This window comes from Globicephala melas, chromosome 14 (assembly GCF_963455315.2).
Source record: "Globicephala melas chromosome 14, mGloMel1.2, whole genome shotgun sequence".
NCBI classification, from domain to species: domain Eukaryota; kingdom Metazoa; phylum Chordata; class Mammalia; order Artiodactyla; family Delphinidae; genus Globicephala; species Globicephala melas.
In genome coordinates this window covers 85743342-85770063 of record NC_083327.1, presented here as the reverse complement: position 1 = coordinate 85770063, position 26722 = coordinate 85743342, and the positions used below count along the sequence as shown (strand labels likewise).

Here is a 26722-nt window from a genome sequence, read left to right as displayed (position 1 = left end):
GAAACAAACCACTAGAACCACAGACAGAGGATACGTTCTCTCCCTGGGGTCAGGTGGCATGTTGGGAAATGGGGGCGGGCGGGGAGGGTGATAAAGGGTTAAAGATGGAGCGACAAGGCTGCATCCGGAAGCCAGCTGGGAACGGCTCCCTTTCTTGGGCTTCTGCAGGGAACAAGGCTGCCATCACAGAATGTAAACAAAACCAGGGAAGCGTCTGACCCCACCAGGGCACACGTGCACGCGCGTGCACACACACACGCACACACACACACGCACATCCTCAAACAGGGAAATTCGGCAGCATAACTGAAGCTGTGTGATCCAGAAGGAGATTCTCCTCCAGCACGAGACAGGGTGTCAGTTTGCTCACAACGACACGCTTTGGGGGTGGGTGTGACACTGCACAGCTGCACGCGTGTGTTGCACGCAGAGCTGGGGGGCCCAGAGCCTTGAGCACGTCAGGGAGGCCAGTCCGCCAGGACGGAGAGGACAATGAAGGCTTCCCTGAGGAAGAGGGAGTCGAGCAGGAGAAGCCCGGTGATCTTCCCTCCCGGGCACAGAGAAGGGCGGTTGAAAACACAGAGATAAGAGAGGGCTGCGCATGGGGGCGCGGGATGGGAGCTGCTAAACGATTAGGGACCACATTAGGTCACACTAAAGCATTTGGGAGCAGCAGGCCACGGGATATTTTTTAAATGGGGCGCTGATGTGATGTGGCCATCGTCCTGGAGACACTGCTCTGAGGTCAGGCGTGGGCACTGGTTTGGAGACCAAGGGCCGGAAGTCCAGGTGGCAGGATTTGCCCAGGTGAGCAAGGCCTGAATTGAGGTGGTGTCGAGGGATGCAGAGGGGATAACGGGTCTCAGAGGGTCCAGATGCAGAAGTGACAGAGCTGAACTGGTTGAGGGCCAAGGAGGGAGGGGCCGAGCACGGTCACCAGGCTCCCGGCTCCGATGCCGCATCACCAGGGGCTGTGCACCCGGCAGGAGCACGCCGGGGACGGTGTGTGCCTGTGAGTCAGTTTGGGCCGTGTTGCCTTCCAGATGTGTCTGAGATGTCCAACTATTTCCACCCAGTGACTGTTACATATTGAAGAGAGAGAAGGTGAGACAGTGTCTGGAGGGCGGGGTGTCTGGAGAATTCCAGTGACAGCGACAGGACAGAGGAGGGCTCTGGGGGGCTGGGGGTTCCAGGTGGGGGGCAGGGGCCGGTGTGAGGATGGAGTGAGACAGAAGTCACTGGGTGAGAGTTGGGTGTTTGGGTAACAGCATCAGATGTGAGATAGGGACCAAGAAGCATCCACAGATTAACTACATGCAGATCACCAGTGTCCTTGCAAGAGCCATGTCCGTGCACTGTGGGAAGGAAGACGAGACTGGGGAGGGTGGACAGATGGACAAGAGACGTGCGGCTGGAAGCAGCTGCGGGGCCGCGCTCTCAGCTTCCACTCTGCAGGGAAGGGAGCAGCTGCCGGGGTCACGGTGCGGTGTATGCCGGCTTTCTTTTCTTTTTTTCTTTTTTTTTAACATGGAAGAGGTTTGAGCATGTTTAAATCATGATGAAGAGAAACGCAGACAGAGAGGCTTACGGCGGGAGAAGACAGAGCGAGGCCCCGGGGAGGTGGGAAGGTGGGGGCACGCCTGTGAGGAGGGGGGATAACGGGAGGGAAGAGGAGGCTGGAGGAGGGGCCGGGTCAAGGCGGGCGCGGCGATGGGACGGGGAGTGGAGGGCTCTGCGGGGGGCCGGCTTCTCCCCGTGAAGTAGAAACTGAGGTCGCATCATGGGGGGGGGGGCGGTGCGCAGCCAGCAGAGCAGGGAGGAGAGAGGCCGCAGGAAGTGGACTTGGGAGCTGGAGACCTCGCTGGGCGGTGGGATCACGAGCCCCGCGGTGCGGGGCCCCTGCTGCGCTGCAGGCTGGCCGCGGGGAAGGTGGTCGGCGGGGTCCGCGCGCAGATGCGAGCGCGAGGACGGCGGCGGGCTGCGTCAGGGGTTCGGCCTAGCCACCGAAGGTGCGGACAGCGGCCCTGGCGCGGGCGAGCGTGGAGGGCAAAGGGCCGAAGGGCCGAGGACGGAGGCAAAGCAGGGTGCGCACGCGGCGTGGCCCGGAGCGCTGCTTCTGATGGAGGCTCTCCAGGTGACAGCGGAGGAGGGGGAGGCGGGCAAGGTGCAGGGGGACAGGGCGGGCCTTGCCGAGGCAGACGCGGACGTCACCCGGATCCCCGTGTGGGACGGGCTGGCCAGGAGGCCAGCAGGTGACGAGCCCGCCTGCACCGCTCACACTGAACCGCTGGCGTCTCTCTGCCTCGCTGACCAACGATGGTGCGAAGCGGGGCCCAGGGACACCAGCCGTCCACGTGCTTCTGGGGGATGTCACCCACGATGGACTCTCTCTTTTTTTCAGTCAACTCGTTAGTTTATTTTGAGACAGTAATAAAGCCATTGCGCGTCAACATAAATTTTTTTACGGAAAAAACCCGCTATATTTTCCAAACCAAAGGAAAATGGCGTTGTTTTATGTTTCTGCAGATTTCTTTAAATGTCTGGCTTAATAGAAAACAGCCAGATTCTCATACCTGCTTCTTCGTTTGATCTGTTAGAAAATCATTTGTCATAAAGCCCCTGGAAAACCCTAATGTGCACTCACGACGGGATGAGAGTGAAAGAAAGAAGAATTTCTGACCGTGGAGAAAATTGGTTTGCTCTCCTGGACTACTCGGAAGGGTCTTGGGGATTCTGGCGACACTGGACCACGTCCTGAGGGCTGCTGGTTCACAGTCCACTACTCTCCGTGCACTGAACTCTCTTAACGACTGAAATGCGGGGAGAGAAGACAGGTGCAGCCTCTAGAACTAAGGGGATCCTCAAAGGAGAGGCAAGTTGAAGATAAAAATGGATTGGGGGGCTTCCCTGGTGGCGCAGTGGTTGAGAGTCCGCCTGCCGATGCAGGGGACACGGGTTCGTACCCCGGTCCGGGAAGATCCCACATGCTGCGGAGCGGCTGGGCCCGTGAGCCATGGCCGCTGAGCCTGCGCACCTGGAGCCTGTGCTCCGCAACGGGAGAGGCCACAACAGTGAGAGGCCCGCGTACCACAAAATAAATAAATAAATAAATAAATAATGGATTGGGGACTGCTTTACCCAGCAAGTGGTAAACTTCCACATCTTATCCCAAGACTCGCAGGCCACAAACAGACGACAAACAAAACAAACAGAAGCCTTAAGAAGTATTTATTAATTTAACAGGAGACGAATCTGTGATAGACTAACATCTCAGAGACATTCCTGACGTCCTTGGTTGGACTGTTAGAGGACGTCCCTGTGCCCCTCATCACGGTCCCTCTGAGCCACGGCCAGGGCTGCACTTGTGCACTGGACGGATGCAGGATGGGGACCCTTTTGTTCTGAGCCCGTGGCCGCCCCTCTAGAAGAAGAGCCGGCCAGTGTCTCGAGGACATTCGTGAGGTAGGGGTGGCTTTCCCAGAAGCAGCCTCCATGTGTCTCTGGCCCTTCAGGTCTCCTGTCTCCAAGGTGACAGTGCGGCCACACAAATGGAATTGCAGTTTCCTTGATTTGGGATCTCAGTACTCTTTTTTTTCCTCAGAGTTTAACAGTTTAGGTTTCTCCTTCCTTAAATTAGTGGCATTCATAGCACCGACCCTCAGGTCAAAATCTGACACAGAATATTCTGTGATTTTAAAAATAGCTTCCCCCAGCCAAATAGACAAAGGTACCTGAATTTCAGATATGGGTACTCTATTAGTTTTCTGTAACAAAGTGACACAAATTGGGTGTCTTCAACAGCAGAACTTTATCGTCTTATAATTCTGGAGAGCGAGGTGTGGGCAGGGCTGGGTCCCGCTGAGGCTGTGAAGGAGAATCTGCTCCAGGCCTCGCCCCCGGCCCCAGCGATCCTCAGGGACCCTGAGCTGTAGGTGCATCTCCCCAAGTCCGCCTTCACGTTCCTGGCGCTCTCCCGCATGGGTGTGTCTGTGGCCAAGTTTCTGCTGTTTGTAAGGACCCCAGTCATATGTGATCAGGGCCCATCCTGCTCCAGTATGGCCTCATCCTACCTACTTACATCTCAGCCACCCTATTCCAAGTGAGGTCACCTTCTAGGTTCTGGGGGTTAAGACGTCAACATTGGAATTTTCAGTGAAGGCAAGTCAACTCGTCAGAGTTGCAGTCCAATTACTGTTGCCATCTTTCCTTTATGAACTGTAGCTTGTTTTTTGTGTAATGTGTACCCGGACCTCAGATTTTCAGAGGTTAATTCTGTCATCAGCAGCGGGCTCTGTGAGAGTTACGAAGTTAAAAAATAGATTTCTGAATGCCTTGGTCGTGCTGGCTTTAGTCCTGTTTTGACCAGACCACCGTGTTCTGATGCAACACTAGGAAAGAAACGTTTGGGTTTAATGTGATGATGATTTCTTTTCGTAAACCTCTGTGACATCATTTGGAACCTTGCTGCTTGTGAAATAGAAGGTCTGGGTATATTTGTACTTTAATTATGTGTGACATTTCCCACCTGTTGTATCTTAAGATTTTTCTTCCTCTGAAGCCCTCCCATTTCTGTTACCAGGGCGAAGCCCAACACTTGTCAGGAAGAAGTTTATGGAGATCTCAAGGACTTTAAATAATTACTTTAAAAGCACAGATTCAAGTTTGACATGAAAAGATTTCAATTATATTATGGTATTTCATGATCAAAGTTTAAACACATTCCTTTAAGATGATCAGAGTCGCTGGGTTACTTGAACTTGAAGCTACTGCCTCTCATTTTCTCCTCTGACGGGGTTAGGATCATCACGAGAGTGACCAGGGTTTTCATCAGCTTGTTGGGTTTTCTTTCTTCCTCTGAGCAGTGTAACACACGTTCAGCTCAAGGAACACCATGGTGCCCCTTCTGTGTGCCAGGCTGTGTTCTGGTGGTAGAGATGCAACAGGTGAACAAAACGCAAATCCCAGGTCTGGTGGGCATTGATTCTGGAGGAGGGAGACGGCCAGGAAGTCAGAAAAGTAAAACATTTATGAAACTACATAAAATCTCGGACAAGTAAATTATATATATAAAAATAGTTTGCTGAGATGTAATAAGCAGTATGGAGGAAAACGAAGTAGGGATGCAGATAAGGACCAGGGGTGGGGAAGGCCCAGAAAGGCACATGCTGAGAAGGGGGCTGGAGGGGCCCACGGAGCAGACGCCACAGCAAGGGCAGTGGGCGGCCGGGCTCCGTGGCCTAAGCCTGAGCTGGGGAGGTGTAGGGGCGCAGGTCACAGGGGCAGAGGAACTTCCATGGCAGCAAGCCTCAGGGAGTAAAGGGGCGACAGAGCTGTGTTCTGGAAGGGCAGCGAGAGGGGCAGCCCGGGGACCGTCACGGTGGGAGTGGGCTCTCAGAGCCTCTCTGGAAGAGCCCATCCCAGAAGCTCGCAGTGTTTGTCAAGCACCAGCTGAGTTTGCAACCTTGTGTGGGGAGGATGGTCCAGGGAACCGACAAAGTCACTCTGAGCAGGAGATGATCTCTTCCCGTGGGAGGAGGACACACATGTACATGTCTGTGCGTGCACACACACACACACCCCACGCGCACACACACACGTACGCACACGCACACTTAGACAAGGTCAACACTGCCAACCTGGATGAGCTACAAAACCATCATGTAAGATTCGATAATGGGCCTCACGACCATTGATTATGTTTCTGATGTTTGTGAAAACATTGGAAAGGGAGGCACAGAGAAGGAAACTATGTTACGTTCCCCATTCTCGACCCAAAAGAACACCGTAACCACAACCAGCTGTCTCACTAACTAGAGTGGCCTAATAAAAGAGACAGACGGTAACAAGCCTTAGTGACGATATGGAGAAAGCGGAGCCCTTGCACGTCGCCGGTGGGAATGTAAAATGCTGCAGCCGCTTTGGAAAGCAGTTGACAGTCCCTTAAAAAGTTAAACATCAAATCACCGTGTGACCCAGAAATTCCACTTCTAAGTATATACCCAAGATAATTGAAAATATATGTTCACGCAAAAACTCGTACATGCTTTTCATAACAGCATTATTCTTAATAGTCAAACAGTGACCACAACCCAAATGTCCATCTAGTGATAAATGGATAATCAAAATGTGGTCTATCCCTACGATGGAATACTAGTTGGCCATAAAAAGGAATTAAGTTCTTATATATCTGCTACAACACGGATGAACCTTGGAAAAGTTTCACCTTTTGCTAAGTGAAAAACTACATCTGATTCTATTTGTATGAAATGATTCTATTCGGATGAAGCATCCACAACAGGAAAGGCTATTGTATTAGTCCGCTGGGGATGCGCTAACGAAAGACCAGACGGGGGTGCTGAGACACTTATTTTCTCACAGGTCTGGAGGCTGGCGCTCCAAGATCAAGGTGTCAGCAGGTTTGGTTTCTCCTGAGGCTTCTCTCCTTGGCTTGCAGACGGCCGTCTCCCCGCTGTGTCCTCACAGGGACTCTTCTCTGTGCACCTGCATCCTTGGGTCTCTCTGTGTCCGAATCTCTTCTTCTTAGAAGGGCAGCAGTCAGACTGGATTAGCGCCCACTGTAAGGGCCTCACTTCAATGATCCTCTCCTAAAGGCCCATCTCCAGATATGCTCACATTCTGAGGTCCTGAGGTTAGGACCCCAACATGTGAATTTGGCAGGAAGGAGGAGGGCACAGTTCAGCCCCTAACATCTTCTGAGACAGGAGAGACAGTGGCTGCCAGGGGCGAGGGGGGAGGGGCAACAGGAGTGACTGCGAATGGGGAGGGGCTTCTTTTGGGGGCAATGAAAATGGTCTAAAACTGGTCCTGGTGACTGTCGCACAGCCTTGTGAATTTAAAAGGGTGAGTTTTATGATATGTGGATTATATTTCTCAATTAAAAAAAACAATATTCTGCTAACCTCCAGAAGAGGTTAATATAGGTGCCAGTGGGAGAAAAACAGGAGAAATAAGGACAAAATTACGAAGAAAGTGTTTCCTGTAGCTCTCCTGGACCTCCTGACTGTTTCCTGGTGCCTTTGCTGAGCCACCTGCTAAGGACTCCATGCTGTTGCCAGGCTCCGAATTCCAGGAAGGAAAAAAGCCAAGAAATAGAACAAAGGTTCCGTGGTGGCTGAGCTCCCCGGGCCCAGCCCTGGTGACGGCTTCTGCGGCAGAGCGGGTCTGGACTGCGGGCTGCTGTGCTTGGGAAGACATTCCCTCTGCAGCGTCCCATACGCCTGGGTTTCCGCTCCTCTCCTTGTCCACAGCCTTCTTCTTTTGTAAAGATCATCATTCCTGTCCTGAGCCCATTCTGTGCCCCAGACAAGCCCGGAAGGGGGTGGTTTGCGGAGCCCTCTTCTGCTTGATAGATTCCCCGGGCCTTGGGGCAGGAGGGCCTCCCTCTGGCGCTGGCGGCTGCCTCTGTCATCTGCCCGCTCATCCTTCTGGCTGTGAGTTTGCACAGACTGAACATCCCAACATTGTAGGGACCACACTTGTTAAGTGTGGGGAAAAACACAACGTGAGCCATGTCTTAGAATAGAAATTATCCTGATCCAAAATTTGATACATTTTTTTAAATGTGTGACTTAATACGTCACGAATCTTGAAAGATCTAAAACAGCGAAGGGAAAGAATGTCAGCAAGAGACATTTTCATGATGCTGAAGACAAAGAAAATACAACAGGTCCTGCCGGAGCAGGTGGTAGCCATTTGTGTCACAAGTTGAACTTGAGGTCTTTAATATTTGTCTATTTAATATCCTCGGTCCATATGTGACAACACGGCCATGATTAGTGGCGGAAAATATCCCTGTGCCTTTATACTAAAAGCCGATAATTCTGGCAAAATTAAAACTTTCTTTGAGAATATAAATTTGCACCTTCTAACCTTTCAGAAAAAGGTCACTTTACATGAATGCATGTGAAAAATTCACACAGCTCTTGGTCATCCACAGTCACAAAAGAGAACATGAGTTGAAGTCAACCAATAATGTGGAAAATCCAAAGACGTCGCGTATTTTAAATTCTTTCCCTTGCTGTGTCAAGATTTGCGCTAAGTAGCAGAGGGAGCGGCGGCTCCTTGGTCCATGGCGCCCTCTGGAGGAGGAAAGAGGAAGCGACGCGAGGCGGGCGGGACGTCGAGGTGCAGCAGATGTGAGCAGGTGCGCTCCTGGGAAAGCCAGCTGTGTCCGCAGGCGGGATCTCAGGCTGTACAACCGCTCGGGGGTCCTCTCAATTTCAAGTTGAGAAACTCGCATCCAGAGAAGAGGCTGTGTCCACCCTGGCTCTTTGAGGCCAGGACCCTGGAGGGGGGAGACCCTAGTCACTCCCCCCCTAACCACCGGCGCTCTAGCGGGACTTTAGGGCGCGGCAGGCAGGTCCCAGGATTGGATGGAGTGAGCCTGAGGTCATCCCGGAGCTTTCTATGTTCTTTTTTTTTTTTCTTGCGGTACACGGGCCTCTCACTGCTGTGGCCTCTCCCGTTGCGGATCACAGGCTCCGGACGCCCAGGCCCAAAGGCCATGGCTCACGGGCCCAGCCGCTCAGCGGCATGTGGGATCCTCCTGGACCAGGGCTCGAACCCGTGTCTCCTGCATCGGCAGGCGGACTCTCAACCACTGCGCCACCAGGGAAGCCCGCTTTCTGTGTTCTTTATGAGGGAGCGCCAGGGTTTGCAGCCCACGTGTGTGGGTAGTTTGGGAACACTGGACGATGTTCCAGAACACTGCACAGAGTGAGCCAGCAAAGGCCAGAGCGGGGCTCGGGTGAGGCTGAGGGGTGTGACTGGACGGCAGAGGTTGGAAGCTTGTTGGAGCAGGTGGTACCTGTGTTCGTGTTAACAACTTGAACTTGTGGCCTTTAATATTCCTCTAGTTGATTTCCCGGCTCACATTCTGCCCTGTGTGGCTCGGGCCGTGTTGCTTAACCCCTCTGTGCTGAGGTGTGTATGACTGGAAGTTAGGCTACTACCCACACCTATTATACATCTTGGGTTGCCCTGAGGGTTTAACGGGTTAATTTGTATAAAACACTTGGAACTGTGCCTGCGCTCGGCACACGGCTACCACGAGGAAGCTAAGGTCTGTGAAGGTGGTGATGATGAGAGTGTTTGAGCCAGTCTAGAGAGGGTTCTGGGGGCACAAAGGCGATCTTGTCACATACCGCGGAGTTCAGTAAATGTATTTAAATGTATTTAAAAAATGTATTTGCTAAATTTTATTTGCTAATATTTTGTTACAGATTTTTGTGTCTACAGTTGACCCTTGGACAACATGGCTTTGAACTGTGTAGGTCCTTCAATGGCTGACTAGTTAAACAACCAAACTGGAATATTATTCAGCAGTAAAATGGAATGAACTATGGAGACACTCAGTAATTTGGGTGAATCTCCAGAGAGTTATGCCGAGTGTGAAAAAGAAGCCCCCGAATGTTACATACTCTATGATTCCATTTCTGTAACTTTCTTCAAATGACAAAATTATAGAAATGGAGACAGATTTGTGGTGGCCAGGGGTTATGGCGGGAGTGGTGGCAGGGAGGGACATAGATGTGGCTACAAAAGGGAAACACGAGTGATCATTGTGGGAATGGAATCCTTCTGTATCTTGAGTATATCGATGTCTGTATCCTGGTTGTGATAGTGAACCATAGCTTTGAAAGGCGCTATCATTGGGTGAAATTGTGACGCTATCACTGAAAGACGCTATCGTTGGGTGAAATTGTGACGCTATCACTGAAAGACGCGATCGTTGGGTGAAATTGTGACGCTATCGCTGAAAGACGCTATCGTTGGGTGAAATTGTGACGCTATCACTGAAAGACGCTATCGTTGGGTGAAATTGTGACGCTATCACTGAAAGACGCTATCGTTGGGTGAAATTGTGACGCTATCACAGATCTTGCATCGTGTGACTCTACAAATAGCTCAAAATGGAAAGTTTAATTAGAAAACAAATTATATATGTACAAATGTATAAAATATATATAAATTATGTAAGATATATATTTATATATGAAATGCTTTAAAACACTCCTGAAATACACACAATTAGATCTGAACAAATTGGAAGACATACAATATTCTTGTATAGGAAGACTCAGCAATACAAAGTTGTCAATTCTCCCAATTTTCAAAATATTATGTAATTCCAAATAAAAACCAAAATTTTTTCCCCTGAAGGTAGATAAATTGATTATAAAGTCTACATGAAAAATAAACAAGTAAGAATAAAGAGGAAAACCTTGAAAAAGAAGAATTTAGTTTGGGGGACAGGGCTAGCCCTTCCAGACATTAAAATACACTATAAAGTCTCTATACATAGAGCAAGGTAGGATTAGCACATCACGGGAACAGAACAGAAAATCGAGACGTTGACCCCTGTGCATATGGAAATTTAGGGTGATAAAGGCATCATCTTAGATCTTAGTGGGAGAAAAGATGGGCTTTTACTAAATGATGTTCAGACACATGGATAGCCTTTGGAAAAATGTAAATTACATCCATATTATCCCTTACTGTACTCAGGATAGATTCCAATGCTTCAGAGATTTGAATGTCAAAAGTGAAACCACTAGTACCTGAAGAAGGGATTGGTGGTATGTCATGTGATCCTAGGCCTATACGTGTGTAGTGCTAAATTTTGAGGCCGATCCTACCACGGAACCTGTGTGGCGTTCCCATCGCTAAGAGCTGTGGATTTGACAGTCGGTTATGTGTCAACTGCATGGACTCAGCACATTTCCGTTCGCTGGTGCCCAGGCAATGAGCGTTCTCACTGTGGTTCATGGCACTGGGTATCCAACATCCTAACTCTTCAAAGAGGAAGAGACTTCACTGAGGCGAACTTCCTCAAAAGTGAAAGGATTAAAAAGGACAAAAGCAACAAGAAGTTAAAGTGCAGTTACACCTTTGATTTAAATAACATTGCTACTCCCCAACTCTGAAAGAGATAAAAAAGGTCTTGATCTGAGACAGAGTACCGCTTTTCTGGGTTGGAGTGTTCCCGAGCGTGGTGGATGACAGCCCGCCGACCACCAGGAGAAAGTGTGTCTCAGTTTTGGAGAGTGAACGTTTCTTCAAGTCCTTCCTCCTATGTTTCCCTGAGTGAGGCTAGAGAGCGATCTGGGAGGTCTTGGCTCCCTCCTGCTTTCTTTCTATCTTCTTCCTGGGCCCAAACGTGTCATTTTTTAAGGTTAAGTCAAAGGGATAAATGTAATTCTCAAAGACGACTGTAAATTACCCACGGCAATAGATTGTGTCCTACATTATATTCTTTTTTTGACTATTTGATTATAAAATAATAAGGCTGATGTTCATGCCAGCTTAAGGGTATTAACCTTATTTCTTTATAATTAAAGCTTGTTTATATAGAACTTTTCTTACCAGAAGAATCATCTATGATGTAAAATAAGAGGGTAGAGACAAATTGTATTTTATTTAAAAAAATCATATAATTAATCGACCTTATTGAGGTGTAATTTACACACAACAAAAATTCACCCATCTTAAGTGTACCAATGGATGACTTTTGACGACTGTATATCTCTGTGGACCTTCACCGTAATCAGGATACAGAATACCCTATCCCTAGTGAGTCCCCTGTGCTGTGGGCATTGTTTTAATGATTAATTCCTAATTCCGGAACATTTCTTTTAGCACGACCTTGAGTGCCGCAAGGACAAGCACAGACTCAGAAACGCTCTGTGTGTGAAGACGCTCCATGAGCAAATGAAGACGCAACGGGTGCAGATGAAACGCCCGACCTTGAATTGCAACAGGACCTTGAGAATCAGAAGAGAAAGGGATTCTGTTTCCCGTCGTGCTTTCAGGCTGGATTTGTTTACTGCCTTTAACGTGCTTTGGGAAGCGACTTTCAGGCTTTCCATCCTTAGCACGTGCCTGGTTACATTTCATCTATTTTGTTAACATGCAAGCCCTTCCAGTTGGGTTTTATTTAGACCCATTTCCCAGATGAGAACTTGGCTGGGACAGGCTAGAGAATCGACCAGGGGCGCAGCTGGCCGGTGGCAGAGCCAGGGTTTGCTCCAGGCCCGTTACTATTCCTCACTGCCTTTGGCAGAATGAGGTCTCAATGGCTGCCGTCCACCCCGCCTACTCCCTCGTCCGTCCAGGCCCGGCACCCCTGTGCCCATTCAGAGTCGAGTCCGTCTCTGAATCCCTTCTCTGTCTGAGTTTCCTTCTCAAGGCTCCCCAGACAGGCTGCCCGAACATCTCAAACATGTTCAAGCCCTAATATTTATTCCTCCCTAATTCAAGGTTCTTCTCAGCAGACTGTGTGCCCGACGGCGGGAGGCCTGGGCCTACCCGCCATCCCTCCGGTTCAGGGAGCTTTCGTCTACTTCCGGCAGCACCACGTACACAGAACCGCTTGTGAAGTTTGCCGGCCTCGGGTCTCTTGCCCATCACCAGCCCCCAAGCCCCCAAGTTCCGAGCACATGGGGGCCTTCTCTAGAGGATGTGACGAATGCACTTTGAGCCTTCGTGGAGTTTACTTGGTGCAGATGAGGGACAAACCATGTAAAAATTTAAAGCAAAGATAAAAAATAAATTGGACAGTATGATGGGAGAGGATACATGCTGTGAAAAAATACAGGGCAGGTTAAAGGATATTTGGGGTGCTGGGAGGGGCTGGCCAGGAGCAGCTCCTTCCCGTGTCCCCTGTGGGTATCTGGGTCCGACCACCCCAGGAGAGGAGCGGCGGGTGCGAAGGCCCTGGGGTATGTGTGGTGTGCAGGGAACAGTGAGGACACCAAAGCGTTTGGAGAGTAGAGACGCCACGGTCAGGGGACGGGGCACGGATCACGTGCCTCCAGGGCCCAGAAGGGACTCTGGCTTTGTTCCGGGTCAGACGAGGCACCACTGCAGGGTTTCCGCAGAGAGTGGTGCAGACCATTAACGAGCTCACAGTTTATTCCCGAGTTTCAGAATCCAGTCTGATGCTTCCAAGTGTTTTTGCCTCTTGCTGTCTGGGTGTCCTCAGGTATATTTATCTGTGCTGTGTTTCCTTTGAATGCAGCACACTGAGGGCAGGAGTGTGTCTGGAACGCGCCCGTCTCCTAAGATGTGATAGTACCTTTCTTTTTTCTGCTGCGCCTCGAGGCTTCTGGGATCTTAGTTCCCCAACCAGGGATCCACCCTGGGTCCTCAGCAGTGCAAGTACCAAGTCCTAACCGCTGGACCGCCAGGGAAAGTCCCTGGCCGTGCACCTTTGTGAGGTTGTGGGGAGACATCACGTCTCAAGAGAATCCAGTGCGCCCCAGGCCACAAAATCCACATTTATTAACTGTGCTGGGCAGGTGGCTCTTGGGATCCGGACCCCACACAGGGCAGTTGACAGGCCTTGGCAAACGGTGGAGGGAGAAGAAGGGCCCACAAAGAAACAAGTGTGTCATGAATGAGCTCTCTGTCATAGGTTGTATTGGGTCCCCTCAAAGAAAGGTGCTGAAGGCTTACACCCAGTAACCCAGATATAGGGTCAGGGAAGGTGTGATTAGTTAGATGAGGTCGTCCGGGAGGGGGACCCTTATCCAGTGTGATTGGCATCCCAATAAAAGGGGAAACCTGGACACAGGCCTGTGAGGACAGAGGCAGAGAGGGGAGGTACCTCCAGGGCCTGGGGTCCCTGCCGAAGACTGTCTGCACCACCGAAAGCTGGAGGGGCCGGAAGCATCCTCCTCTAGGGCCTTGGTTTCACACTTCTGGCCTCCAGGACCACGAGAGGAGCCGTTTCTGTGGTTCTAAGCCCCCGTCTCTGCTGCTTTGTCAGGGCGCGCTCAGAAACCACTGCTCTCTTGAGTGGAGCGTGGATGGCCTCCTCGGGCACGTGTGTGTTTGCTGGGAAATCACACAAAACCTCGGACCTGCCCGGCAACTCCTTCTCTCTGTCTGTATCCAAACCTCATGGCTCTTCCCCGTATGCGGAACCTGTCCCTGGGGTCACCTACCCACGGCCCCGGTCCAGGCCACGTCCCCCAGACGACGGTAGCACCTCATTACCGGCCCTGTTTCACCTTGTGCCACTGCGGTCCCATCTCTGTCGGGTAGCCACACTCAGTCTGGTCCGGGCCGCTCGCCGTTCTGGCGTCCTTGCTACCTCCTGGGTCCACAGGTGGATCCCAGGGTCAGAACTTTGCCCAGACAGCCGGCTTCCTTCCCCCTCACCTTCTCATCTTTGTTCCCCTTGCTATGCCTGCTCAGCTGTCCTCCCCACGCCCCCGTTCGCCTTCTGCCCCGTAGCACCGGCCACCCTCCCAGGCCGTGTAACTGACTTGGTCTGTTTCTCACTGGTTGCCCCACCTGAACTCCACCGGGGAGGAAAGGGTTTATCTGTTTAATCTGCCTTGTTCCTCAGTGCTTCCGGAAAGCCCGCAACAGTGCCTGCCACAGAGGAGGCATTTAAGAAATGTTTGTGAAGCAATGAACAGCTGCATGAATAAAACGGAATTAGAGTTTCTCCTGTGTCTATAGCTTATAGCACGATGTAACCTGTAGTTAAATGGCTTTTATATCCCTACCAGGGAGCAGTTCTGTACAAAGACAACTGCAAAACAAACAAACAAACAAACAAAAAAACCAACACAACTGCACGACCTGAAAGCGTGGGTTTCCCTCACCTCCTCACCCACAACCTGACCCACAGGCCTCACCCTGTGGAGCTGGCTAGGCTTCCTACTGGCACCGATGAGCATAACTCCGTCATCCCGTGTGTAGCACAAACTCCAGTTTTCTTCCCCCTTTTTAGGAACAGTGCGAGCTTGCGGGGGGCGGGGGCGGGGGGCGGTCTGAGAATCTAATGGATGCTGAGAGCCGTGGGTCTCCGAGTTTGGTCCTCGGACCAGCGGCATGGACGTCAGTGGGAAACGCCCGCCCTGACCTGCAGAATCAGAGCCTGGGGGCGAGGCGGGGACGGCAAAGGGTGGGCGGAAGCTCCAGGCGATTCTGGTGAGGCCCCTGGTTCAGAGCCCTGCTCTCGGCGAGCGGAGTGGGGCTAAACAAACACCGGCACCTGGGGACTCTGAAGGAATGCTCACACCTTCAGAAACCTCCTTGATGTGGAGGTCATACTGCAAAGCTCTTTGCTCGCCACCCAACTGGAAGGCAAACCCGGAATTCGTTCCCAGGAGCCCCCAATACCGCCCCCACCCCCACCCCCCTGACAGGCACCTTGATGGGATTTAAAAAATACACCCAAACCCCTTCTGTTGACAATACTTCGTGTCAAATACCGCTGTCCTTTCGGGAGGCTCATTTGCATTCTATTAATATGTGCATAAAACGTTGTCTGGTCTCAGCCCAAATACACAGCCTGGGAAATCAAAGGGAACCTCTTCCCACCTTTTGCTGGCTTCCTCCTGAACAGTGATTTGTTCTAAAACAACTTCCTCAGGGAATTTCCTTCCCAAAGAAACTCCTCTCCATTTTAAAGGAAAATGACCCCTTATTCCCGGCTCCTTAACCAATTTCTGACAGGGAGCCCTAATGAGAGCGGGAGTTTGCAACTGGCGTTTTTCCTGCCCTCCTTTTTAAAGCCGTAGGTGAGACCCTTTAGAAAATATTCTGAGGAAATTTAGTGACTACAAAGGACTTGCATTTTGTGTGGAATTTATACGAACACCTAACTAATGCTTTTATTTTGGGGCGGGGCAAACAATTACTGAAATGCGGTAGACTTTGAACCATGTTCCTATGAGGAAGTTATAAAAAGATCTCTAACCAAATACTTATGGACATTAAAGAATAGATTTCCTACTCAGAATAACACGCCATGGTTAAAGGAGATTAAAAATGGTTCCGGAGAGTAAAAATAGAAAAAAACATCAACTTTTAATGCAAAGGTTTAAAGTGTTTAATAACGTTCAGCAAATATTGTCGGTAAAATTTCGATGCTTCCAAGAAGTTAAAATAGGGGGGGTTTTGGACAAAATCTTCCTGTCTCTGAGACTGATTTATTGAAGATCCTAAAGACGTTAGTGGACTTGTTTAGTTACGTCATCTTTCTCATGACCGAGGATGTGAAACTCTTAAAATTTGTACAATTGCAGAGTTAGATGCAGCTTAGAAATCATTTGGTCCAGCACTTTATTTTCCCAGTAGGAGAGTGCGGAGGGGGGTCCCTCCCAAAGTTCTTTCCACGCTCAGCCCTCTGTCTGATCCAGATGCTTCAGAAATCATTCCTTTTTTGTTACAATGTTTAACAAGTTTTTAATCACTGAAGGAATCATTTTCTTACTGGTTGGAAGTGAATGGGATGCACATGTACTGTATCAATATCTGCAATTCACCAGGATTTGGGAGAAGTGATGCTGCCCTGCTTTGCATCAATTTCATTAAGGCTCAACCCCATGAAAAGTGCCTGCACTTACTTGTAAAACCATCCCTTGGACTCTAAAGTCTGTGTTAACTGGACTCTGGAGAGGGGATCTGAATTGCAGTATCCCAAGTTCTGGGCTTTCCGCCCCGGTTTCCTGCTCTGTAAAGCGGGATGTGACTGGGGGGCAGGCCTCAAGGGCTGCATCAGATGATGCCTGGGCTCCTTTGCTCCACTTTCTGAGATTCTCTTCCTATACTAAACCTTCTTGTACCACGACTTTCCTTTGGTCACATTGTCCTTACCTGATTTTCATGGAATTTCCTTAGGCACAAAAGCTCTGTTTTAAAACACATTTTTGTAATTGACTTTTGAGGGATTGGACAGATTTTATACCAAGAAACATTAGAGTGAGTTTCCAACTTGGAAAATGACTCCCCGTTGTTGCCTTGTTTGTGTATTTAAGATATGATTTACATCGTACCTCGAATTTCCAGACTATATGTCTTTGGTACAATGAGTCATGTCTACAATACAGACCTATTTGAGAGGGATGTGGTGTCATTTGGCAAAAGGCAAAACAACTGCTTTTGTTTTATTTTCCATAGATAAGCTAAATATCTTGGGCTGAAATACAAAAAGGTATACTTCATAGCACAGTGAGGTCCACAGTCATTTTCATCATCACCGCATACATAGCGCCTGATTGATGCTGGAGGAATGAACAGAAAGATGAGCGGGGGAAGGTAATGGGTTGGTACCTAGGGCTTTGTAAGGAAGGAGGAAAGAGGAGGACCTTTTCAATCAGCTCAGGGAAGGACTTGTATTTTCCAGTGAGAAGCGCCAACACCCAGAGCCAGGAGTAACTTGTTCGGGACCATCTGGTCTCCCCGCCAGGGGCTCGCAGACTCACTGGGGAGTTAGTACATGGCACATAGACAACGACAGCAAGCCATGCCTTTATTTCATTATCTACTTAATTACACTTACACCATGAATATATTCTAAGTTTTTAATGAATGTATGTTGGTTTGAATTAGTTAACATTAAAAATGGGTAATTTCCTCCATAGTATATTTTATTGATTTCTTCTTTCAGCATTTCCATTTTGAAGTTCTTCTGCCTAATTTCATTAGGATGTAATGACACCTTTTAAGGACATGTGATTTGGAGTTTTATTGTGTTACATTTGCTAAATGGCTAAATTTGAATTTGTTTTTACTTTTCGATGGTTTTGATTTTTTCCTTCATTGGAAAGATCTAGACTTCCACATTTAACCAAATTAATAGATATTAACATCAAGCAGACTGTTGAAATAGAATTAGTGGGAACTAGGGCCACACCTCACTACCCACGGCCTCTCCCACCCTCCGCCAGCCCCTCACATGTAGATTCTCTTACCATGTGTGTCAAGAGGGGCCCACGAAGGGGCTTCCTGGGCGCCGCCATCTTTGCTGGGAAAATTCAGCGCCCATTCTCTTTCTTTTCAAGTAGCTGTGAGCATGTATGCCACTTATTTGTCTCAAGCATAGCGTAGCGGTGGTGGCATTTGTTGTTAGGAGGATTAAGTTTCTAGAGGAGAGAGCTGGACCAATGCAAAGCAAGATATTTTGGGGAGAGCTGGCGACAGGCATCAGCCCGTCGATTCTCCAGGGACTGTGATGCCAGGGCTCTTTTCAATGAGCTGGACAGTCATTCCATACACACTGCCAGTGCTTTTTTTTTTTTTAATTTTAAGCAGCTACGCTTAAATTAATTAAAATTTAATTTAATTTTAATTTTTTAAGCAGCTATGCTGCTTGTAGCTTGAGGGATCTTAGTTCCCCAACCAGGGATCGAACCCATGCCCCCTGCAATGGAATCGTGGAGCCCTAAATACTGGACTGCCAGGGAATTCCCATGGCCAGTGCTTTGAATGAAAGATACCAGCCCCGCCCTAACCCAGTCCATAGAAGAGGAGGTTTCCCAACCTCCACTCCCAGAAAAGAAGAACCTGATATAAGAAGAACTTGTCCTCTCAGAGAGTCAGTAATTCCCAAGATGAAATTGATAATTTAAGGAAATTAATATAATAAATGTGAATAATTTAGTAGGAACTGAGGCTTATGGGAAAGTGCTAGCATTTGGCAGACTTTGATGGGTTAGAAATAGCATATCGTTCATTGTTTTCAGCAAACATTTTTCAGGTGGGCATTGTTCTAGTAATAATTGTACTTGAAGACATACCAAACAGATAATAAAAATATATGTATCAGTAATGGAAAAAAGGATTATAATTAAATTATTTCTGGTACCAGAAATAATTGAATCGTTTTCAAAATAATAGAAAATTCTATTTCTTTTGCTACTTTGCATACATTAGGTGAACAACAAATATTTGTTTTATGGGCTTTGCTTACAAAACACTGAAAAAATTGATTTTTTTTTAATCGAAACAGTGCTTTGTGTCAGGGAATCTACAATTTCCTGTGGTCTTGAACTCAGTGGAGAAGGCTATGCCATGAAAAACTACATTGTAACCCAAAAAGAAAGTAATCAGAATTAAATCGAGACAATCCATTCAATACAGTACCATTATTATTTTCATTGCTCTCAGGAGAGTGCTTTTTGCTAGTCATGATGACATTAAATCTGCCTTTATTATTTTGCACAAATGAATGCCTGAGATGTGTGCATATGTATATGTATGTGTGTCAATACATGTGTGTAACTTTTTTTTTTTTTTTTTTTGGTACGTGGGCCTCTCACTGTTGGCAGCCTCTCCCGTTGTGGAGCACAGGCTCTGGACGCGCAGGCTCAGCGGCCATGGCTCACGGGCCCAGCCGCTCCGCGGCATGTGGGATCTTCCCGGACCAGGGCACGAACCCGTGTCCCCTGCATCGGTAGGCGGACTCTCAACCACTGCGCCACCAGGGAAGCCCCCCCGATGTGTATAACTTTTAAAATCGTACTGCAAAGACAGAACAAGATCAACCCTCTCTATCACATCGTTAATACATCCCTGAAGCATCTGTGATCTCTCTCCCACACAGGATTAACTATCCAGCACCCTGAGCCCTTCTGAACTTTACTGATTATAGGAAATAAGCTCCACGACCTTAAATAAACAAAACAGATGTCATAGAGTCCATGTACTGTATATAAATTGATATTGATAAAATTAATAAAAATATAGTAACAACAAGCACTTCTACAGGTCAGACCACCTCTAAGTGCTTTTATGTATCAACTAACTTGGCTCTTACAAAAACCATGTCAGCTAGACACTGTTATTTTCAACTCCATTTTACAGATGAGGAAAATCGAGGTACCATGAAGTGAAGTAACTTGTTAAAGTGATGTAGCTTGTAAATGGCAGAGCTGGGATTTGAACCCAGGCAGGATGCTCTAGATTTTAAGCTCCTAGACACTGTTTCAGTTGACCTTCCAGCCTTTCAAATGGCCTTTTGTATAAAGGCATTCATGTAAGCTCATGCATTTTCCTGGTAGGCAGGATATCAGGACTCTATGGAGACGTTTTCTTTTCTGTGCAGTTGGCCAACCAGGTATCTGGTTTTGTTGCTGTTGTTTATAACTATGGTCATGATGCTCAAGGCTTTTAAAGACTCTTATTTCTATCCAATTCTAACAGATATGTACCTGTTTTCCAAGCCCATGACAGATTAGAAGTAGAGAATTAACATGGTAAGAGGATGCAATAAAACAGTAAGAATGACAGTCTCAGGGCCAAAAAAACCGAGAGAGAAAAAGGCAACCAGGATGGTTTGCGTAGCTCCTGAGATTGTCAGCACAGTAACGCACAGAAGAGTTATTTGTGGACCTAGGCATGTGGCTGAGTTGTGAGAAATGTTTCTCCCTGTTTGAAATCTAGCAAGGCCCTGGGCAGGCCTGGCCTGGGCCCTCACGCACCTCACAGGCCTTTGAGGTGATGAGGAGGCAGGGACCTGAGACTCTGGGGCCCACAGGACCGCAGGGGCACCTCAAGACGAACCCTAGACTTGAAGGATTGAGCCGCCGACTGGACTGACAGACAGCAGGAAAGAACAATCGGATAAGTTTAAGTCATTAAAGTACCTTCCACCTTCCCTTCTCGGAACTTAGGACCGGAGCTGCCCCTTAGTTGGAGACGGCAGAGCTGTGAGCACGTATAGGGGCAACCCTGCCCCTCCCCCTCAACCCAGTGGGGACGAGGCTTGGGGAGGGACACAATGGGCGGCACAGGGAGGGCAGCGGCCCCAGACGGGGCCAGACGGGGCAGCCAGGGGGACAAAGAGTGGCACCTCTGTCCCCAGAGCAGGAAAATAGGCCTCTGGGGACCTGGCCGGCCGTGGCAAACCAGCCACCGGAGGGGGGCGGGGTGGCAGCACACACACAGCGGGCAGGGCTTCGGGGCCGCCACAGGGACAGGCTCGTGGCTTCGGAGAAAGTGGAGAGGGTCCAGCGCCCGAGCGTCTGCGTGTCCTTGAGTGGCTCCCACTCCCTGCCTTCTCCACTCTCTGGACCAGGTTAGAAGGTGAACCCCCTACTCCCCAGTGAAGTCACGAGAGGGAAACGGCCATTATACAGTGCTAATTATCCGTGTGGAATTGTGAAACAGGCTGCAGGAATCAACCGCAGAAAGAAATCCCAAGTTACATAGGCCGAATCTGTAACAAACTGGAGTAATAAACCAGAGGAGGGGGAAGGGCTACAGAATAAATGCCTTCCCTTAGGTTTACTCTTCACACACCCCAGTTTCAAGCCAGGTGAACAGTGAATAGCACATTGGTTTTTTTTTTTAGTGGATCAATTTGTTCATCTCAATGATGGAGAAGTTAATTTTTGCCTATTGGATATAAATAATAGAGTCAGAGACACAGCTGTTAGATTTAACCCAATAACATTATAAAAACCTTTATACACAATGAAAAGAAACTTTATATAATAAGAAAGACACTGAAATCTAAAAATAATAAATGTGAAAACAGGATAAAAGTTTACATCCAAAATGTATACGGATTGATACTGATAAACATATAACACACTTGGCTAATCAGATATTCAAGGGATATTAACAGTTCCACATCGACAGCAACAACGTGTGTTTACAGATTATATGAAGCCTCATGACCCCACAGTGAGGGACAGAGGGCACATGGCAGAACCAGGACTAGAGCCTGGACGTGAGGGAATAGAAATAACAGACTTCTACATAAAAAAGTTCAACTCGGGCTTCTCTGGTGGCGCAGTGGTTGGGAGTCCGCCTGCCGATGCAGGGGACGCGGGTTCGTGCCCCGGTCCGGGAAGATCCCACATGCCGCGGAGCGGCTGGGCCCGTGAGCCATGGCCGCTGAGCCTGCGCGTCCGGAGCCTGTGCTCCGCAACCGGAGAGGCCACAACAGTGGGAGGCCCACGTACCGCAAAAAAAAAAAAAAAAAAAAAAATTCAACTCAACTGGTAAACTTAAATTAGAGTCACTTGAGTTATAACCATTTTACTATCAAAGTAGCCAGAGTAAAAATCCCCACCCTGGGCGGGCCACGGGGGACCAAGTAAGCAGAGTCCTCATTCTGGGGAGCAGTCTGGTCATCAGATTGTGCTGGGCAACTGTCCCCACTCTCTGATGCAGCAGTCCCACCTGTGAAATGATCATCTGGGGTAGACAGAAAATATTTGTAATAGTGGCATTGGTAACAGCCGAGATAGCAATAACTCTATGTCTAATCATTGGTAAACACACGTATCACATTGCATTACACTTTGTTTGTTTTTTTTTTTTTCGGTACGCGAGCCTCTCACTGTTGTGGCCTCTCCCGTTGCGGAGCACAGGCTCCGGACGCACAGGCTCAGCAGCCATGGCTCACGGGCCCAGCCGCTCCGCGGCATGTGGGATCCTCCCGGACCGGGGCACGAACCCGCGTTCCCTGCATCGGCAGGCGGACTCTCAACCACTGCGCCACCAGGGAAGCCCTACACTTAGTTTTTCACATGTTTGTCTCCTGGCTAGATACAAGTTTGAGGGTAGGGACCCTATATTGATTACTTTTGTGTCCCCAGCATTTAGCAGGAGCCAACACATAAGCAATCAAAAGATATTTATTGACTGGAAATTAGCCGAATCCAGGTAGCTAATGGGATGTAATAATGTTGCCATAATAATTATGTAAAACCTACATTACTTGGAAATGTGCACACAATATAAGTAAAAAATCAAAACACCAAACTGTGCACACCAGCTCCACTCTGTAAACTACAGGTGTCGATGCCCGTCACAAGAGGACGCATGGGGCAACCCAGTCAGACCAGCCTGCATTGGGGTCACCGAGAGACCTGGTTCTAGGTCAGTTTTCCCACCTATGAACCAAAATGTCCATCTTGCAAGGTTGCTGTGGGTTCATATTGAGTTCAATAGATCCAGAGCACAGAACAGGGTTTGGCTCATAATATGTTCAATACACAGTTGTCGAATTAGGTAATGAAAGCAGAACCCAGCAGACTGTAGGGGACTTGGAAGGTGCTCAAAAGTGGAAATCACTTGGATTATTTTTTAGAAACATAATGTGAAGGGTTGATGATTTAGTCTTTTATGTTTATTTTTTGTAAAATTCACTATAATAATACACAGCGAAAAAGAAAAAGCCAGGGAAGGAGCTGACGCATTTTTGAAAAGAACAAATGAAAAATGAATGTAATGTTTTAAACTTTATTCAAAATCCTGTTATCTGGGCACCCTGACAATCCAGCTTATCTCAGTCCTTTAAGCCTCTGAATGGCTGAAGTTTTACTTCTTAGATTTCTGGAGTAGAAAAGGGCCTGATGAATTGTTTTTAATTTATACTATTGCCTGAAGGAATCTGATGCGGCTTATGGTAAAGACACACAAACACATATAATGATACCTTTAAAAAAATACCAAAACGAATTGAATGTTTAGGACATTATATTAAATCATCGCTCATTCCACAAATGTTTGCGTCCTCAGCACAAGAGGTTATGACACACGCGCACGACAGCAAGCCCCTCACTGCCCTCTCCAGGGAGGGGCTCTTGCAACACTTCACATGTATCAGTTCAGCTGTCTTCACAACTGCATGGGGTGAGTTCTGCTATTCCCCTTCCCCTTCTGCAGATGAGAAACATGGAGTACGCAGAGGTCAGGTACGTCCCGGAAACCCAGCTAGAAAGCGCGGAGCTGGGAGTTGGGCTCAGGCAGTCTGGTGAGGGAGGCCACATTCCAAAACTCAGGAGATTTCTCAGGAATTCAGCCCAGGGGAGGACAGAGGCACACTGGCAGGCGACGTGTAAAGTAGACATACGCAAATGACCTTTGCGTGGAAGTGAAGATGACCTCACAAGACCACCAGCTGATGTTACTCCGGGTACACGGCTCGCTCGTTTAAAGAGCAGCTGCATCTGTTCTTTAGTTCAGCACATTAGTCCCCTAGGGCTGCAGAACATGTGGCCACACACTGGGCGGTTGATACGAAAGTTTAGTCCGTCACAGTTCTGGCGTCCGGAAGTCTGAAATCGAGGTGTCAACCTCTCCAGATGTGGTAAAACGTATTAAAATTATATAATATATAATATATATATAAATTATATAATTATAAAATTATAAAAGACATAAAAAACATTATGTTTGGGAGGAGAAGCCAAGGACGCGACTGTACAAAGTTCTGATGAGGCCTCAGAAGGACACCAAGGTCGGGGAGTCCAGTCACACCAGGACCTTTTCAAGGGGTTAAGGGGGAGCCTCAGAGCCTATCAACCGATCCTGGGGCCTCTAAGGAGCTTCAGGGCATCGACCCAGGGTCATCGCAGCAGGATCCAGACAAAAAGGGGTCTTCTCCAAAAGATCTATGAGCGAGGTCTTAGTTTCACGGAGTGAACCCCATTGAAGTCCATGGGAGACACACGACGTTTCTGAGAAAATTACTTCTGCAAAAACACTGGCAGCTTGGGCATAAAGGAATGAGGAGAGTACAAAGCCCCCAAATTCCACTGTCAGGAAGCAGGCTGAGAAGGCTACTCAGCTGCACACCTGTGCTACCTTTCATTTCAAAACAAAGGAAAGACTCCGAAGGTGGAACCAAGAACCCGGATGGTGAAGCCATGAGAATTATCCTCAGGCCTTAAGCTTAATCAAGGAACTTCCAAGCTCACCCATCCGGCTTCAGAACTGCTCTAGAGCAGAGACTCCCCTTTACCTTCCTTTTTCTCCTCTTCCGAACTGAACTGTCAATAGTCCTCACCTGCTGCATGTACATTGTACATTGCGTGAGTTGAGGACATGACTTTTCAGTTTCACGGGTCCGTAGATGGGCAGAAATTGAACTTAAAGATTATTCCCAAGAGGCTTCTCTGACCTTTGACCTGATTTAAATGAAGAGATTTGGGACTCTGAGTTGATGCTATAAGAGATAAGAATCTTGGGAACCCTGGCAGGGGTTGAATGTCTTTTGCATATGACAGGGACATGAATAATAAAGGCCAGAGGGTGGATGGTGGCAGACAGACTCTGAGGTGGCCCCCTGATTCTTGCCTCCTGGTACTTAATGCCTCCCCTGAGTCACAGAACAGGACCTGTGACTTGCTTCTAATCAATAGCTCACGGCAAAGGTGACGGATATCGCTCTGTTGACCATGGTACAATCTACAAGATTCCATCTTGCTAGTAAACGCACTTTCTCTCCCTTTGTTGATTCTGAAGATGTTGGTGACCATAGTCCCATAACTAAAGGAAACTGGATACTGTCAACATCTTCATGAGCAGTGGTATGCATGCTTCCCCAGTCAGACCTCCAGATGAGAACACAGCCTGGCCAACACCTTGTGAGACCCAGCAGAAGACCCCACTAATCCATCCCTGGACTTCTGACTCACAGAAACTGGGAGCTCATAAACATGTATTGTTTGAAGCTGTTACAGCTGTGGTAATTTGTTACACAGCAACACATAATTAGTGCATGCAATTTATTCCTTTAACACAAGTAAAGGGTGTGATGCCAATAAATGGCAAAAATTTCAATGGCTCTATGATCATTAGTTTGCATCACTATTTTTATTAATCTGAGTATATCTTTAGAATATTTATAGCCCAGTTAATTTATGAAATAGATAAACGTTAAGATTTTAAGACAATCTTGCACATAGTCGTAGTTTTTCTGTAGTTTTTAGCCCTTCAGTTTTAGTTGATAGTTTACTAGATCAAACGTAGACTCATGGGGTGTAAAAGGGTTACTTATTGTGCTTTGATCGCCTACTGTTTACCAGACAGTTCCAGGCACTTTCCAGCCATGATCTTATCCTCCAAACAATCCTGGGAGAAAGATATTATTACTAAGTCTAGTTTAAAGCTGAAAAAACGGAGGGTAGGAGATGTTAAGTAACTTGCCCACAAGGGCAGAGCTTGGATTTGAGCCCAAGTTAGGTGTACCCCCCAAACTTATGTCCTTTACATACATTATGCTGTTTATTTTTTTAAATTTTAAATGTTAGAGAGGTAGAAGATTCTTTTCCCTCAGTTTTATTCATCTATTAACTTTTACCAATACATTTTTTAAAAGGAGGATCTTTAGATAGTTTTAAATTTTCATAATTGTGTTGAACACATGAGTAGTGGAAAGGCAAACACTTTCCTTTATTGTTTCAGCAACTTTTCCAAGTTCATTTTATGAAGCCAGCGTTATTTTGATACCAAAGCCAGACAAGGATGCCACAGAAAAGAAAATTACAGGTCAGCATATGTGCAAAAATCCTCAACAAAATGCTAGCGAGGCAGGAGCTCCTTGGTGGCCTAATGATTAGGGTTCTGGGCTTTCACTGCCATGGCCCAGCTTCAGTCTCTGGTCGGGGAACTGAGATCTTGCAAGACACGTGCTGAGGTCCCCCCCACCAAAAAAAAAAAAAAAAAAAAACTAGCAAAGGAGAGAATATTTGCAAATCATATATCTGATAAGGGACTAATATCCAAAATATATAAAGAACTCATACAATTCAATAGTAAACCCCCCAAACAATCCAATTAAAAAATGAGCAGAAGATCTGAATGGACATTTTTCCGAAGAAGACATACACATGGCAACAGGTACAGGAAAGAATGCTCAGCATTATTAATCATGAGGGCAATGTAAATCAAAACCACAATGAGATATCGCTTTACACCTGTTAGAATGGTTATTATAAAAAAGACAAGAAATAGCAAATGTTGGTAAGGATGTGGAGAAAAGGGAACCCTTGTGCACTCATGGTGGGAATGTATATTGGTGCAGTCACTATGGAAAACAGTACGAAGCTTCCTCAAAAAAATTAAAAATAAAACTATCATATGATCCTGCAATTCCACTTCCAGGTATTTATCCAAAGAAAACAAAAACACTAACTCAAAAAGATATCTGCACCCCCATGTTCAT

The 26722-nt window shown here is 47.7% G+C and overlaps 1 long non-coding RNA gene across 1 annotated transcript; it reads left to right on the top strand.

The window, feature by feature from the left end:
- The first annotated feature begins 400 nt into the window (after positions 1 to 400).
- On the top strand, positions 401 to 14476 carry LOC132593379 (uncharacterized). Its single transcript, XR_009558817.1, has 2 exons — positions 401 to 807; positions 11659 to 14476. It is a non-coding gene; the product is annotated as an uncharacterized lncRNA (long non-coding RNA).
- The last annotated feature ends 12246 nt before the right edge of the window (positions 14477 to 26722 follow it).